The sequence below is a fragment of the Cimex lectularius genome, unplaced genomic scaffold (assembly GCF_000648675.2).
Source record: "Cimex lectularius strain Harlan isolate CLEC.00 unplaced genomic scaffold, Clec_2.1 scaffold182, whole genome shotgun sequence".
Lineage (NCBI taxonomy): Eukaryota > Metazoa > Arthropoda > Insecta > Hemiptera > Cimicidae > Cimex > Cimex lectularius.
Window position 1 is genome coordinate 767,513 of NW_019392815.1, and position 14,426 is coordinate 781,938.

The following is a 14,426-nucleotide window of genomic DNA, read 5'->3' on the forward strand; positions in this document are numbered from 1 at the left end:
TATTTTATCTACTTCCTAATTTACAACAAACAAATTTCCAAATTTGCCACGCTTTCCATACATATATTCAGGTCTTATCAACTTCTATAGCCCCCTAAAGGTTAACTTTAGCAAAAAATGGCAATATATAACCTTCATATTAATTTTGACTAGGAATCGCGTGGTGGTAACACATTTAACATAACTTTCTTATCTAGCTGGAAAGGAAATATTTTATAGTATCGATCTTTCCTGAGTTATGCCTTACGGAAGACGCGTGAAGCGGGTGCTCTCAGCTGTTGTTATGTATTAATGCAGGTTTTGACATTTATTAACATTTATGTTTATAATAAATGCTTACATACACTCCCTGCCCAAAAAGGCACAGTATAAAACCCCTGCATTTTAAACCTAAAACAGGGAGGGCCATCTTTTTACAAAAAGCATATCCCCCACACGCCTCTTCCGTCGCGCATAGCTCAGAAATGGTCAATCCTATCAAAATTTTCCTTTCAGTAAAAGTGGCATCAAATAACCTCTAGAATCGAATTTACAACAAGAATATGGACTTCTCATTTAAAATAACAAAGATAGTGACATTTCCCAGGTAGATGAGGAAGTTATGTTAAATCTGTTACCACCACGCAATTCCTAGCCAAAATTAACTTCGTGTTTGTACAGGAGTATTTTAGTTAAACTTTTGTTAAAATTAAACGTTTTCAAATTAAATCTGGACTATAAAAGTTGATACACCCTGTATATATATTATTTAAAAAAATGTTTTTAAATAAAAACAATTTTTGCTTATTTTATTTGAATAGAAAAGGATTAAAAATTTTAAAACATTAGAAACTTTGGAACCTTCAACACTATTTATAGTAGTTTACAATTGAAATATTATAATATCTCTACTTATATTTAGAAAAATAAAAATTCTTCATTGCGATTCATTAAACAAGAGCAACACTATTATCTATATTTTTAATAGATCTGTGGCAGTAATTGCCATTTAATCCCTTTGAAAGATGGCTTTGTTGTCATTGATGAATATGTTAATGTTCTCAAATAATTTGTTTGAAGCAATTAATAAAAATTAGGTGAAGTGCGAAGACGGTGTGATCAGATTCATGGTTGAATTAGTACTCATGTATAATGACCTAATCGTAAGACGTAGACTCTGCTTTGCCCGCTCGACTGGAATTCTTCAGCGCAGGTCTAAGTCGATTTCCCTGAATATTTAATCATCCCTGGAAAATCAGATGTACACCTCATACTGGAACGCTTTGAATATGGATCATCAGCCCGTGCAGGAGTAAATATGACAAAACCTCTTTTCAACCTGAAGTGACAAGACTTAACCCGAGGGTTTTATTCTGAATGATGACTTCCTTCCGAGAGACAGATTCGGAGCAATGTCGTCGGCATTTATGATGCTCCGAAATGCGTTGTAAAAGGAAAAATATTTCAAAGGGTTTTTGAAAAACTTTCAGTCCGATGTATATTCGACAAAAACGGATATTCTTCTAACCACCTGCTATTTTTACCGAATTTATTCTTTTTTGTTTTTTAATTTAACTAGACCTTGTTTTAGTATCCGTGCGGAGTAATTGTTCTCGTCGACCTAATTTATAACCACACAATTCACACATTTTCTTTCTAATGAATAGGAGATGAAGTGAATTACAAAATATAACGAGCAAAGGTAAAACCCGTGTTATAAACACCCTAGCTTAGTTGTACGTACTAAACATAGTTGTAATTCGGTGTGAACTTTTTTCCGACTATTCACATACTAATTAATGCTTTAATTGCAAAGGAAGCCGTAAAGTGTATTGAAACAAAACACAAAAGTAATGAGTGACGGATCTCGCTGAAAACAATTTTTTACCGGTTAAACGGCCGTATATTTAACAGAAATTTACACATCAATTTACGTATGTAATAAGGTGGCGTCATTAAATATTCTGTTCCGACCTTAAAAGGAATTAGCATGTCTTGAAACTTTGGTCCCCCTTTAATATAATCTTTCTTGAAAGCGTTTTACAAAAAAGAATTGGATCGCATACATTGCCTTGTTGAAACAAGAGCGATAATAAATTTAAAATAAACTTGTAAGTCCTTTTTACAAGTCAAAAAAATCACAAAATGAGTACATTTCACCGCCTGAATATCCCGAGGCATTTCAATTTGACTTAAACTTGGAATAAATCACATCTAATAATACAAAGATATTTTTTTATTGCCAGCTTATTTGTAATAATTTAAAGCTATGAAACAGTTATATAACAAGAGAGTGTGTAAAAATAGCTCACTTATATAATTTACATTATATTTTCATACTAAACATTTTTATACATACACCGGTAGATTAAATTAAAATTCTTAATAATATTCTTTTGACTTCAAAAAATTGAATTGTTTGTTTGTCGGACAAACGCGTTTTGACTGCTGGCCATCTTCAATCGTGTTTATAAATAATAAAATATGCAAGGCGTCCCAACAGAAGTTAGCATGACAGGAGGTTTTCCTACATGCCAATTAGACTAAAACGTCTACATTCTCCAAAGCCAGATTCGCAATTGCATTTGAGATATTAATTTTTTGGTTACTTGACTATTTCATAAATTTATTCCATATAGTCCGTATCTCATAAAATTGTAGATCTACTGTAAATTTGATTGCTCAAATAGAAAGAAGACTGAAAAGTCTAGAAGATTTATTAGTTGTTTTTATTACAGCAGGCAAACAGAACACAAAATACTAAGAATATCAACTTTTATGATTTTCTGAAGTATTTGTCTAAATGTGTGGTGATTAGTGACCGTCAATCGATAGTTATTTAGAAATCGTGAGATGCGGTCTGGTGTGATGTAGGTTCCAGAAAAACATTTTCTTTATCGTGCCAACGTTTCGATCTTTATTGAGATCATCTTCAGGGCCTTGTGTTGTCTGAATTTCAGCAAAAAAGTTCTCTGATTGATAGCCGATGCGAGTTTCTTCTCATTGTTGGCGATGTCCTTCAGTATACGTTTAGCTTCGTGTCCATATGTAGTTGCAATTTGTTCATAGAATCCCATGTTCTTCGTTCTTCTCGTGTAGAATTGTGTGGTGATTAGTGACCGTTAATCGATACGGTCTGGTGTGATGTAGGTTTCAGAAAAACAGGTCTAAAGTTTAACCAATTTATTTTTCGTTCAGTAAGTACTAAAATTAAACGCTTACAGAAAAGTTGTCCCTACTGATGCTCTAAACATATGTAATTAATTTCTCGAATGTAAGTCACCAATATAAATTACTAAAGTTTAAATGTTCTGTTACAAACTGTTAAAAAAATCAGTTACAACATTTTGGAACTTCTATGAATGATATAAAACTTTCACAATTTAAACATAAAAAACTCTTTGGTACAAAATTGTACATAGGAAAAACAAAAAACGCAAAAAAAAATTAAATAAAATACATTGTTCCTTATAAACAGAGTGTTATTAAAACTGAGGCGCACAATATCCCACTGCTGTATGGAATTAAACTAAATGTTCAAAGTATCCACCTTCTCAATGAATTTAATCCTGACATAGTTTCCTGACAGAGTTTTACTTATATTTTTTTCTTCTATTCAATTTTTAAAAAGATTTTTTGCATTGCTAGCGTTATTTGTTTCAAAATCTTAATGACTATTTTTAACTGTTTTTAACCAAAAAGCAAAGTTTTTGTAATTAAACCTTAATTTTACGTTGGTGATAGTGAACTTTAGTAATTAATTACATGTTTTTAACGGTCATTAGTAGTAGAAACTTTTTTGTATGCGCCTTACATGTTAGTATTTACAGAACCAAAAAAATCCTACTCAAACTCTAAACAAAAACTTCAGAAAGTTGAAAAACTTTATATTTTAAGGGCTTTTGTATTTTGTTTGGTTAAGGTTACAATTAAAAGCCGGTGGAATTTCATAGAGATTAAATGCTCTTTCCAGTGCTGTAATCAAATTTACAGTCAGATTAAGATTTCATCAGATTCTGGGAACTTTATGGTTAATAAAGTTGTGAAAGATTGAAGGAAGCTGAAAGTGAAATATCTCGAATACAATTTAGAATCGGGCTTTGGACAATACGGAATTTTTAATCAAATTTGACATGTAAGGACTTATCATCCTAAAGTATGGATGTCTGTTTACAGAACATTCTGTATGTATCTTAGTCATTGAAATAATTAATAAAACTGAAGCGGAAAGTTTATAATTTAGAAAATTAATTATTAAGATCATTGGAAATAATGTTCTATTTGGAGTTTAAATTTTAAAGCTTCATATAAATCATCCACAAAATAATTTTACATTACATCTACACAGTATAGCAAAAATAATATCATGTTTTGTATAGAAAAATATCAGGTTGAATTAAAGCTCCTCGTCAATCTCCGGTACAGAAAATTTTACGAACATGAGAACGTAATCATCGGTATCTCGTTCCTGTAAGATGGAAAACCGGGTCCGTTTCCAGTTCAGTAAATCTGTACAGTTGAAAACAATTAAATTGTTTCAGTTGGAGGGGTTGCGTCCGAAGTGAGGGGCTCATCCTGAGAATTCTACAGTAAGGAGCGGTAAGTCATGACTGTCTATTTCAAATAGTGCGGTTTGCCCGTACCTGTTTCAGTGATTTACCGCTCTACTGTGGCCGCTTCCAAACTTGGATTATGCTCATTCACCTTTGTAACAGGGCCAATTGTTCGCTTACAATCTTACAGTCTGACAAAAGGGGAAGATACAAGCCAACAATTGACTGCAGCCTGAGCCTGTTACTGTTAAATGTAACTTTGATTGAGATCCACCCCTTAAGAAACGCCCCTTTAATATTCTCAAACGGAGAAGGGGTGGCCACAATGCCTCAGCGGCATTATATTCTAATGCAAGAAAAGGGCTCGAGAAAAGCTGTATTTCACTTATTTGTTTAGGGATCAGCTTTGAGCTAGACGGGCCTTATACAAAAGGAGGGGAACTGCTTTATTGTAATAGAGACGTAATAAAAAATCACTTATGCCCCATTGTCTTTTCATTTCACGCCGTCTTGAGAGGCCCTTGTTTAAGGTACCAGGTTAGAATAACTCATATGATTTCGACGTAATTTATCACGGGAAAGTTGGGTCATTAAAGACGAAGAGCTTACTTCCAGCCGGTTTGTCTTTCTGCTTTATGTCTAGAGCAGCTCCCAACGGATTAACGACCCTCACTTTACAAAATTATCCAAATAATTCAAAAAATTTTATCAAAGAAAAAGAACAGTAAAGTTGTTATCAAATCTTTAAGATAATGTAAAATGCAGTCATTACAGTTTATTAATCAGTTAAGTATAATTCTTGTACCAAAAAACAATGTAATTGTTTTTTCCGTTTTTGTTAGTCACGGATTATTTTTCTCGATAAAAATGTTAGAATGAATGCATGCTTAAAGATACGAATATAAATTGAATTCGAGCACAGTCAACCACCATAAATTTAACTTTTTCATGCACCTTTCTATTTTTTCTCTCTCTTAGATTATCACTTTCCCGACTGAACAGCATTGCTTAAACACAATACGTCGCCCAAAAAATATAAACGACGACGATATCGCTGACTTCTCTTCCTCTTGGAAGATAGCTACAATATATAACAGTTTGAACAACGCAATGCGTTGAGTAGGAAATTTCTACAGCCGTTTAAAAATAAAAATTAAACATTATAAAACGGAGGCGTTAATTTTTAGCAAGTGTATACCGTTGCTGTATAGAAATTCTACATTGAAAGGATAACTGTGACGTCGCCCGAGTTAGTCAAATATCTTTGAATGATTCGGGCGTAAACTCACGTTGACCAGTTATGGAAATGATAAAACTAACAAGGGAAAATCGGATATCCCCATACTTTATTCTCTACTCTGTCATCACGTCAGTCTGTCATTAATAAACTTCTGCTGTACAAGGTCAAACGCAAGACATGTCTACAACCTTAAGGATGAGCAGAACAAGCATCTGAGGCTTGTAACAGAATTAGAACTGCACGGGGTTGAGGTGTTGAAAAACATCAGAGATGTAAAAATTAACATTTTAAAGCAATGACTAATACTGGAAAAATCCGCTACAAATATGTAATTTCAGCTGAGACAAAAAGAAGTTTCACTGGAGAATAAATAACGCTCTCCTACAATTTTGACACGCCAGCTGGCAGTTTTGGTCTAAACTTTTTCCCAAAAGACAAATAATTTAATGTAATCACTTAGACACCGACCTTCAGTAGCTGGAGGTAAATTTTGTTAGTTATAAACTCTACTGTAAATATTATATTATCATGTATATGCAAATAAAATTTCAGTTGTCTATGAATATTTTTAAGCTTTCCAGACGAACTCTTACAAACCACAAACCATCCATAAACCTTTGACTATTACCGACTGCTTTTTATTTATTTTTTAAAATATTTCTGAAGTCCGTCTGTCAGTAAGAGCAGTCTAACAGTCACTGTGAGCTTAGAACGTTGAAGATTTTTACAGATTCTCGCTAGACTGAATATTATATCTGTATATTATCTCTGCATGGACCCAGATGCATACATACACTGTATGTATTATGGTGTTTTCAAGTGTTCTACTTTTCTATATTCTCTGCCTCTCTCTCCCACACTCTCAAACTATATCTATCTATCACTGTATCTATCAAAAAACATTAACAAATAATAACATTATAATAATATAATTATTTAAAATATGAATAATATAATGTTTTATAATTTATCAAAATTTCAAAAATATTTGAAAATTTTCAAAATCGTCGAGAAAACACTAACCCTAAAAGCACAAAGTTTTCAAGCTTTTAAAGAAATATGTTAAGTGCGGTACACATTTATTTTGTTTGCATTATTGAGTTGTGTTTATTTTCTTTTTACCACCATTCTGTTCGAAAAGTGATTGTTGTGTTGATGTTTATTTTATTTGATTGTTTATTCGTACCCAGGTGAATTCAATTTTCAATAAATATTGTGCAAATATAGATACTATTTGGTCAGGCTACTAATAAATATTTTTCTAGTTGATATTAAGCTTTTAAAACAACTTAAGAACTGTTGCCTTTAAACAATTAATTTTACATTCATAAAAAGTCAGAGAAGAAATTTTTTTCAAGAAATTAAATATCAACTTGAATTTGTTTCAAAAACATTTTAAGAATATTATGGAGGAAAGAAACCTTTCCTCAAACGCTGTGAAATATACTGAATAAAAGTTGAGCTCCTGAAGCAATGTAATTACAGGCCCTTTCCTGAAACCAGAACCGACAACATTATACTTTATTCACTGTCGTACATTATAACACTTCCCTGCATTTCAAACAGCTATGGCAGAATATTCTAGGTCACAGATTATTTTCTTATAGCAAAAAAATTTAAATAATTTTAAAATAAGTATCTAAGCATTTAATAATTATAGGGTAAAATTAGCATTAGCCTGCTTCTTTACAACAAAGCATATGAGATTTTTTTGGTTTTCATTATGTAAAAAATGCAAACAAAATAAACAGTAATAAAATAATTTCTTTATTAACCTTGATTAATTATTGAATATATGTAGAGATTAGTGACCGTTAATCGATAGTTATTCAGATATCGTGAGATGCGGTCGGGTGTGATGTAGGCTTCAGAAAAACATTTTCTTTATCGTGCCAACGTTTCGATCTTTTATTGAGATCATGTTCATGGCTCAATAAAAGATCGAAACGTTGGTACGATAAAGAAAATGTTTTTCTGAAACCTACATCACACCCGACCGCATCTCAAAATATCTGAATAATTATTGAATATGTTTAGTGTATGCATTTTAATTATATGATATCGTTCTGTATAGTCTGTTTGGTAACGAAACTGTAATTTGGTCGTTACGGATCATTTTGGTCTTCCTGTCCTCGTATGCGTCGTACACACTGAAAATTGAGAAATGGGGAAAAACGCGTGAATGAGCAGACTTTAAATGATCAATTAACTAAATTAAATTTTATTTTGGTATGTTTTTGTACGTTTTCTTTTTTAACGAATTAACAACAATTCATTATTTAAAAATTATGATAGTTTATAATATTATTTGTTTAATTGTCGAAGGTATACCAATTTTCAAAAATCATTGTTAATTCGTCCGCCGACGCCACGCTTGTGGTCCTGGGTTCGAATCATAGTTAGTCATTGGCTTTTTTATTGTCATGGTATGAAAAGTATTGTAATTTGATTTGATCCATCGTCCTCGATACCTATTCGTTGATCGTTATGCTCTCTTGTATGACAGGAATTACCTTGCTAATATTCAACAAATTAATATTTTCGCAAGACAAACTGTTTTCTCCTCCCATCCATTTCTTTTTTTCATATTTAAAATAACAAAAATGGTTCATTAATACTGATTACGGCAAATAGTATTATTCTTAGTTTCTTCGAATTTAGGAATTTATTTTTTATACATTTCGTTAATTTTTAATTATCAACAAATTCTGATGGAAATTCATGTTTAAAAGAAATAAGAATTCCAAATATATTCTTAATATTCTTTTTATCTATATAAGCTTTGACATAACTTAGATTGTGTGAGAATTAAAAAACTATTAAAACGGTTGTTTTAACTAAATTTATATTTATTTTTGTACTCAAATTGAATTTTCTTGTAAAACGTGAAACAATTATAAACCGTGATTTCTAAAAATGTTTCACGGTAAACATAAATAAACGTCAGAGCTTAACGAGTTCCATGCAGAATGTATGGACGGGAAGTGTAATCAGTACTAATCAAAACAGTGCAGTAATTAAGTCCGGGACAATCAACCAAAACGTCGGGTTCACTAGACCTGGAAAAATGAAACGGGAGCACAGTACGATTTTATGGCTTTTATTTTTTACCAATTTTAATTAGGCCATTAACATTTTTATTGCCTTGAGGCTACAAAAGGTCAAATACGGCTCCATCAGGTTAGAACTATAAGTTCGAAATAAGAACTTTATATATTTAATTAAATACTTTCTGAAAAATCTAAGAATGCTTGATTTATATTCTACTTTTTTAAAAAATCCTCCAATGTACCGCTTAAAGCTAAATCGATTTAGATATAAATAAAACTCATCATTATAATAAATTGGGTTTAAATCGGATATAATATGGGTTTTTCTCATTTAGAAAATATAAATGCCATGTCTTTAGTTAACCGATAAATGGGACAAACCAATTTTGCCCTCTACGCTTTATGGTAATGACCATTAATTCAACGTTGTTAATTAATTCCTAATCCTGTACTATTTTATTTCTACTAATTGAAATTTACTGTATCAATTACAAAATTCTTTCACCGTTCTTTCTTTCTTGTTAATCGTATTAATTGTAAATGTATATGCTTTATATGTAATAAACATTTTTAAATATTTCAAATTAAATAATTCATAAGGAATACACTGAAAATAAACCTGGGGTGGTAACTGAACTATAAAATTTACGCAACAGTTGAACATTTAAGACAACATACTTACAGTAAGTAAAAGTAACATGCAGCCATATGTTTAAAACGATACTCTGCATTCATGCGGAAAACAATTACATAAACGATACTACTTACTTACTCTTAAATTCCTTAAGCAATAAAGAAAAACGAAGCCGGTAAGAAACTACACGAGCTTTTTAAGTTCTCACTTACAATATTATTTTATAATTTATTCCACTATTTTTATAAACAATACTTTTATATTCTTACTCCAATTTGCTAAGAAATGTTTTACTATTTAAAACTTAATCTAATTAAAAATTGCGTTCATTTCTTTGAAGATAAATCATGATTAAACTTACCTTTCTGTACATTACATTCATTACATTGTCCATTTGTAACCAATGAAAAAATGTTTTTATTTCTCAAGTGAATTTTTTATTAATTGTTTAGTAATACTAAATTAAATTATGGTATATTCTGTTGGTTTTTCCAAAGCAATGAAGGATTTGAGAGCTCTTTAGTTGACCATCAATTACCTTTTATGGTTTGACGATGTTGGAGTTAAAACGTTTTCCTTATAATAGTTACAATTTGTTATGGAAAGACTCGTTCAGGGAGAAGATTGCTTCTCTGCCACCTAAGCCTAAAGGGCTATTTTACCTCTCTCCACTCATTTCTCATCATCTCCCTTTAACCTGAAGGCCAAAGTGAGAGCATGAGGTTTTGACATTCTTAGACGCCGTTGTGGAAACAGGCGTTAATGATTAAACCCTACATACTAATCCCACTTGTTCAAAGGGCAGGAAATTGCCAGTAAATGTGGAAATGCAATAATCTGAAACTGGTTCATGAGAGGGGCTGGAAATTGGCTGCGCTTAGAGGCTGCGGAGACGTTTGAAAATAAATCTTGAGGGATTCGGAGGGCTGAAAGGAAAGCGAAAGAGGGTTCCAAGGGATCATAAGGGCAGCCCTGCCGTATCCGTACTACCTGCTCGGAAAACATAGGACCGTGAGAGGACCAGCATGGACGGATGAAAAAATATTATATCGCCCCTATTTGGTAAATAGTTAAGGTTCGTTAGGAAGGTGATTTGTGGACAATGGCCTGCCTTTGCGCCAGCACCTGACAGATAATTAGACAACGCTTTTTGAAAAACTACCACATATATTTATAAAAGAGATTTTTTGTTCCAATCTCGTTATTTACATATATACATTTTTTATTTCATATATACACAATTCGTAGAAAATTTCTAATAAATAATTGGAGTATTAAGTATGACTAGAATTATGAATTGTAGCCCTGCACAGTACATAAATCGCATTAACACGCGAAAACATGAAAAAGTAGGTGTTACAAAAATATTTTAAAGAAGCTTGAGGACATCTCTGAACTAGTCATTCGATAGGAAAGATGCATAATAAAAAAAATTAGCTTCATAAACATAAAACGAATTTTCACCTACACAAAAAACATACATACATGCAGCTAAACAACGGCAAATAATATGCAAGGCCACAATTAAATGCATTATCTAATGGCGTAGATAAGGAAAAATTCGTTATAAAATTAAAAAATAAAAACTATGCACGTCGAGTCATCGTTATCACAGACATTCCCAAAGTTACGGCTCCGGGCCAATCCACTGGACAGACCTGCGAACAAAAAGAACAACAGCTGTTAAGTAACAGTCAATTTGATTCACTCAAAATAAAAGGGTTTTGAACGGAAAGTTGTGTAAGAAAATATGAAAGAGCTCTTTGTCTCCTTGGACGAGGTTGTTTTGAACTCGGACCTCAATAGATAATAGTAGCAGGCCAACAGAAGCTAGTTCTAACCACATTGATTTTTCTTCTTGTACACAAAAGTCAAGTTAGAACTTTTACCAGTAGTAAAGTTTCGTCTCCAAACTTTTCTTGACAAACAATCGTATGGGTTCATAAGGAAAACCCAAAATTTTCGAATGATTGGCCGATTGAGATGTTGACATTGGCGGAAATTGTCCGTCGTTATTTGTGTGAAAAATACAAAAGAAATGCGAACAATTTTTTTTAATAAATAAGGAAAATCATGCAAAAAATAAGGTTAAAATACGTGTTATTGGATATATTTATTAATTAATATTTCATTGTCATTATTACAGATTTTTATTCATTTTCTTTTTATTGAGAGAATAAAATACAAGCTTAAACATAATTATAAATTTTTCATTACGCAAATTTCTTCAGTTTTAACCAGTCATTTCCAATATTTATTCGTCAAATAAATAAAAGCAATTACAAGAGATACTACAAGTTTATTTATAGTATAAGACAAAGTACGATATTATTTAACATTCCAAAAGTGTATGAATAATATAAATAAGGGTAAATACGTGTATAATTTTTAATAAAAGAAAAGTTCATCTGTCACATATCATTAGGACTGTTTGTTTGTTCTGAAAAATATTATATTCTCTGGTGGTCAGTCAAATGTCCAATTTTAATTATTAATTTTATATGGTTTTTACTTGATATAAATATGTAACAATCCGTCATATTGTAACGAACATTATGTAACCCAAACTTTATTAAATTTAATTAATCCGTTTTTCTTATTTTGAAATTAAAAATTTGATTTTATAAAAGTACACTATACTTTCATGGCAGGATATGCAAATACTGTAAGTAGAACTTAAGAGGAAAAAACACCCAATGGCGTTGCTCACATAATAATTACGTCGAACCCTAGTGGATAGTTATAAAAATTAATAAATATAATTAACAGTATCATTAAAAAACGTTAACTATTAATCAATGTTTGGTTTCATAAATAATTTTGGAGAGGACGTTGGTGGCCGCAACTGGTTAAGTGTTGGCAGGCGAATCTCGCTGTAACCAAATACCAAGGCTTGCACATTGTGTCACGCGTGGAGACAAAGGTTGCTCGATGTACTGTTCTGTAAAGAGTTTCATTCAGCGGGTTCATATACGGTGCGAGAAGGAATGCACTAAGCCCGGAAGCCAATATTTGGGTCCCTTGATCTGATTTTTGGAGGGCACAGGTTTGTTTTAACTATATATAGGGAGGAATATATCAAGTATTGCTATTCCGAGTGAATGGCATGTAAATAGGAAATATTGTATTTGAGATGTGATAGTGTTTAGATTCGTTCAATTCTGTACACATGTGTGCAAAGTTGAGCTTATTTTTATTTCATTTATTTTTTTACGAAGATTCGCAACAAGAAATGTCATATCTACCCACGAAGTGTCGGTGTTTTTGAAAAAAAGAAAAAAAAACATTTGTAGGTATGTCGGGTTTCAATCCAGGGACGCAGGATTCGAACTCTGGACCTTTACCTGACAGCGGTGAGCGCCGTGTCAACGGCTAAACCGTTGCAGCCACCGACGGTTCAACTTATTGAAAGGCTTTTTGTGATCACGTATCTTGTTCACGGAGAGTTTAAATCCCGTCTACAATCTTTCATCTCAAGATTATTATCCACGTACAAGATTGAAAGCAGAAATGTTTTGCCTAAGAGCAAATCTGAGTAGGATGAGGGTTCATATTCGTAACATTTTTCCTATAAAGTACATCGTTTTCATGTATAAAATTGGCCAAAGAAGACAATAATTTGCATTTTATGAAACTTTTCATTTCTTATTTAGCGTATTTCTTTCACGAGAAAAGAAATAGGACGAAAGTGTGTATGGCGAAGGGGTGAAGCTGGGCAAGAATTGACCTTAGGTGACGAACCTGGAAATGAACATAACTCATTATATTTATACTTTCATAATCTTCCTTAGATGTTTCAAAGCTTAGTCCAGTAACTTTACAAGTAAAATTATTGGACAGGGTACAGATATGTGTATGACATCACAATAGTAAAACTAGTAGATTTATTAAATTGTATTATTTAACTTCGATAGTAAATTTTACTCTTTACTTATATTGTACGTCAATTCGTTTTTGTTAAGCCAATAATGGTATCTTATGTATTTAAGTTGTTTATTTATAACTAGTGATCTAAAGCCAGAATTTTTGCAAGCCAAGGGGCTCAAGTTCTTAATAAAAGGAGGCCGGCTATATTGGAAGAGCATTCCTGTTTCACAAAGGAATTACACCAATATCCAAGACCCGTTTTAATTCCTGCCCAATGCAAAGAATCCACGTCTTTTCAGCTTCGCTATCCATGGCCCCCACAAACGAGAAAGCAATTAGAAGCGATTACCCGTTTATTGCTCATTCCCACTACCCCAAATTTTATTTACGAGCCCTTCACCGGTATAGGTGTCATTTACGTGGTTCTGGGGTGTTAAAAAAGCACTTTTTTCTCGCTCGTGAGCCCGACTAATCATTTTCTTATATTCAAAAGAAAATAAGTCGAAATAACAAAGCCTTTTTCATTATTTCATAGAATTGGCTTTACCTGTAGGTAATAACATGAATTTTATTGCCATATTATGTTTTTCAGTTCATTACAACGATTTTATTATTTATATATTTTGAACCATTACATATTACGGAAGAAAAATAGCTAATAAAATACTTTATTACGTACATTACATTATTTTAAGCTAATAAACTATTTCACCTGTGATAATAATGGCGATGAACTAAAATTTTCACCGGAATCCACATAAGTCTACAAGTCTACCTTTTTCTCCAAAGATTAGTACCTTTAAGAGCGGCTATCATTTTCTCTCTAAAATGTGGTACAGAGCAAACATACATAGTCAATGGACGCTTTACCTTACACGTGGAGAAGGGTACTAATTCATTAAGTATTATATCAAAACGAACAACACACCGCGCACACAGTAAGTAAAAAAATTTATTGTGAACGTAACATAACTTACTTGACACGTCTGTAGAGTACTCTATATTGCATTACAGACACATTCACCCACACATAACTACTCACGCAAATAAATGCATTTACAAATAAAATCTTTCAAACTGCACTTATAATTAAAAATTTGGGG

The 14,426-nt window shown here is 32.1% G+C and overlaps 1 protein-coding gene across 2 annotated transcripts in view; it reads right to left on the reverse strand.

Moving 5' to 3' along the window:
- Positions 1-14,426, reverse strand: part of LOC106672979 (toll-like receptor 6) — a 313,186-nt gene that overhangs the window by 279,239 nt on the left and 19,521 nt on the right. Inside the window, exon 2 of one of the 2 annotated variants that reach the window (XM_014404846.2) lies at positions 10,660-11,114. The exons of the other annotated variant lie outside the window; for it this stretch is intronic. The gene's annotated coding sequence lies outside the window, so the exon portion shown is untranslated. Of the gene's footprint in view, positions 1-10,659; positions 11,115-14,426 lie in introns of those variants that run through there. 2 annotated transcript variants of the gene reach the window in all.